The sequence below is a fragment of the Fulmarus glacialis genome, unplaced genomic scaffold, assembly GCF_000690835.1.
Source record: "Fulmarus glacialis isolate BGI_N327 unplaced genomic scaffold, ASM69083v1 scaffold1851, whole genome shotgun sequence".
Lineage (NCBI taxonomy): Eukaryota > Metazoa > Chordata > Aves > Procellariiformes > Procellariidae > Fulmarus > Fulmarus glacialis.
Genome location: NW_009194454.1, coordinates 8,070 through 11,510, shown reverse-complemented (window position 1 = coordinate 11,510; position 3,441 = coordinate 8,070).

The window sequence follows — 3,441 nt, the reverse complement described above, 5'->3', positions numbered from 1 at the left end:
GATTCTGCAGATTAAGTTTGTGTAGCAGGTTTTATGCAGCAGGATTCGGCATATTCAGTTTGTGCAGATGTTTTTTTTCTTTCAGCGGATTGCTGTGTATTCTATTGTTGCAGGCATTTTGTGCCTTTTCAGTTTGTGAAGCAGATGTTTGAAGCTGATTTTGCATACTCTGTGCAGCAGGTTTCTGCAGAATGTTTCTGCTTAGTCAGTTAGTGCAACTGGTTTGCACTTACTCAGCTTGCACAGCAGCTTTGAGCATATCCAGTTAGCACAGCAGGTTTTTGCATATTCAGGTTTGTGCAGCAGGTTTGCACAGGAGGTTTGAGCATATCCACTCGGTGCAGCAGGTTTTTGCGTATTCAGGCTATGAAGCAGATTTGTGTAGCAGGTTTATGCTGCGGGTTTGTGCATGTCCAGTCAGTGAAGGAGGCATTTGCAGGGGAATGATGGCTATTCAGATTGTGCATCCAAATTCTGCAAATTCACTTTCTGCAGCAGGTTTTGCTTAGTTTGTTTTACCTGCATGTTTCTGTGGCAGTGTGGTTACAGGTGTCAAGGCACATGGGAGAATATGGGCAGGTATGTAGAAAGCTTGTAACCTCCGATGGTCTGGGACTTCACTCCCGAACAAGTGCGGGATCCTGATGAAGTGAGAGAATATTTGAAAAGAAGATGCCCTGGCTATTCCAGAGAGGCACAACTTACTGCACTGTGCTGGGGCCTGGCCTGCACCTACTGAACACTGCTCAGTACTATTCAGCAACCTCAAGAAGAGAGAATCTCTTGATCTGAAAACATACCAACAGATACTGCGGCTAAACCAGAGACCCAGCCTTCAACTATACCTGTTGCCCCTATAATTAGGAAAAAACAATGGAAACAGACGTCAACTCATTTAGTAATGGATGAAGAAGCTTCTCCTAAGAGGGAGCAGAAGAGAGAATCAGAAGAGGCTGCCTGTTCTGCAGCAGAGCAGTCACAAGAACAGGAGGGGGAAAGGACTCAAATCATAAATGAGGCAGAAGCCACCCAATCCCTATCCCTAAGTGAGCTGCGATATATGCGAAAATATTTTGGCGGTCAACCAGGCGAGCAAATTATCAACTGATTACTCCGATGCTGGGATATTGGGGCCAGTAGTCAGGAATTAGAGAGTAAGGAAGCCCAGCAGCTGGGATCCCTTGCTAAGGATAAGGCCATTGACAAAAGGATTGGCAAAGGGGCTGGAGTCCTTGGTCTTTGGAGGGGACTCCTCTCGAGTATGAGGGACAGGTATCCCTTCAAGGAAGATCTTGCAAATTCCTGAAGCAAGTGGACCACCACCGAGGGAGGTATCCAGTATCTGAGGGAATTAGCCATGGTGGAGGTGATCTATAGCAAGCTGGATGACAACCAGATATCCAATGACCCGAATGAAATCCAGTGCACACGGTCCATGTGGGGAAAGTTTGTACAAAGTGCACTGACGTCATACGCCAACACCCTGGCGATAATGAGTTGGATGGACACAGAGGCACCAACTGTGGATGGATTGGCCAGACAACTCAGAACTCAAAGAGAATCTTGCCTCCTCCCTACAGACCTGTGTCTCAGCTGTGGAGAAGCTGTCCCAACAACTGTCCCAGCAATTAAAGGATAGGTCTTCCTCACCCATACCGACCAAAGTCTCAGCTATTAAATCAGCTTTTTTCTGTTCAAGGGAGAGGGTACCCGTGGCACACACCACATGCCACCCCTGCGTGACCAGGGGAGGGACATGAGGAAGTGGGATGGTGAGCCTACCTGGAGACTAGATACAAGAACTGCAAGAAAAAACAACAGCCAAAAGGCATTCATCCAGACAAATTAACTGCTTCAATGCCTGTTGGGCAGAGTAGAAGGGCTGATCTTACTTTTGACCCTGATGAAGGGACTTCTGGTTTGCAGTTACAAAAATCAAGTAATGAATACTCTGACCAGGAATAGAGGGGCCCTGCCTTCGGCCAGAGGAAAGGGACAACCAAGTTTACTGGACTGTGTGGATTCGATGGCCTGGCACATCAACCCCACGGCAGTATAAAGCTCTAGTGGACACCGGTGCACAGGGTACTCTAATACCATCAGATTACAAAGGGGCAGAATCCATCTGTAGTTCTGGAATGACAGGAAGATCCCAACAGCTGTCTGTGTTGGAGGCTGAGGTAAGCCTAACTGGGAAAGTGTGGCAAAAGCATCCTATTGTGACTGGTCCAGAGGCTCGATGTATCTTTGGCATAGACTACCTCAGGAGAGGGTTCTTCAAGGACCCAAAAAGGTACCACTGGGCTTTTGGTATAGCTGCCTTGAGTCTGGAGAGGATTAAGCAGTTGTCTAGCTTGCCTGGTCTCTCAGAGGATCCATCTGTGGTGGGGTTGCTGCAGGTTAAAGAAGAGCAGGTGCCAATTGCCACCATGACAGTGCACTGGCAACAATATTGCACCAATTGAGACTTCCTGATGCCCACCCATAAGCTGGTTTGGTGATGGAGAGTCAAGGAGTGATCAGTAAGACTCATTCACCCTTTAATAGTCCCATATGGCCGGTGCAAAAATCTAGCGGAGGGTGGAGGCTAACATTGGACTATCGTGGCCTGAACGAAGCCATGCCAGCACTGAGTGCTGCCATACCGGACATGCTAGAACTCCAACATGACACTGGAGTCAAAGGCAACCAAGAGGTACATGTTTTACTTGATCCCTTTGGCAGCAGAGCTCAGGCCACAGTTTGCTTTCACGTGGAGGGGTATCCAGGACTGCCCCAGGGGTGGAAACACAGCCCTACTATTTGACATGGATCGCTACAGACTGCACTGGAACAAGGCGAAGCTCCTGAACACTTGCAGTATATTGATGACATTATTGTGCAGGGCAAGCTGCCCCTAGGGAGGTCCCACTGTATGTGCTGACACAGGCTCTGAGTCATGTGAGGCTCAATTAATCCCTTGGTCTTGGGTGCCAGGAGGGCTGCAATAGCACTGAAAGCAACCTTATTCATGTTTGTTTCGAGCAGTGCCTCACTTTTACAGCGTGTCTGGTTCTGGACTCAGAGCCTGCATTGGCTCTGCCAGCTTGTGGTGCCTCCTTGAAGGCTTGGGACAGTCCTTTCCGAAAAGCCCTGCTTGCACCTGAACCGTTGCCTTCTGCCATGCAGCAGACTGGGGTGCTCATGAGGGTTGTGACTGGAAGGGGTGAGCCATGGAATAGACTCTGCTCTTGCCAAGAACTTGATGCTACCTCCCCACCTGCTTTTTCTTTAGAAGAATGGTTTGCTCAATTTGAGTCTTGCGGGTCCCTGTCCTTTGGATTGAAATTGATTTGAAATTCTTTTAGAAAAACTTCTTACTGCAGTATTGCTCTCCTCTTCAAGCCAATTCCAACTGTAAAAACCTTTTGCAGCCTCTTGTGTTCAGGTTTTGGTGGTGGG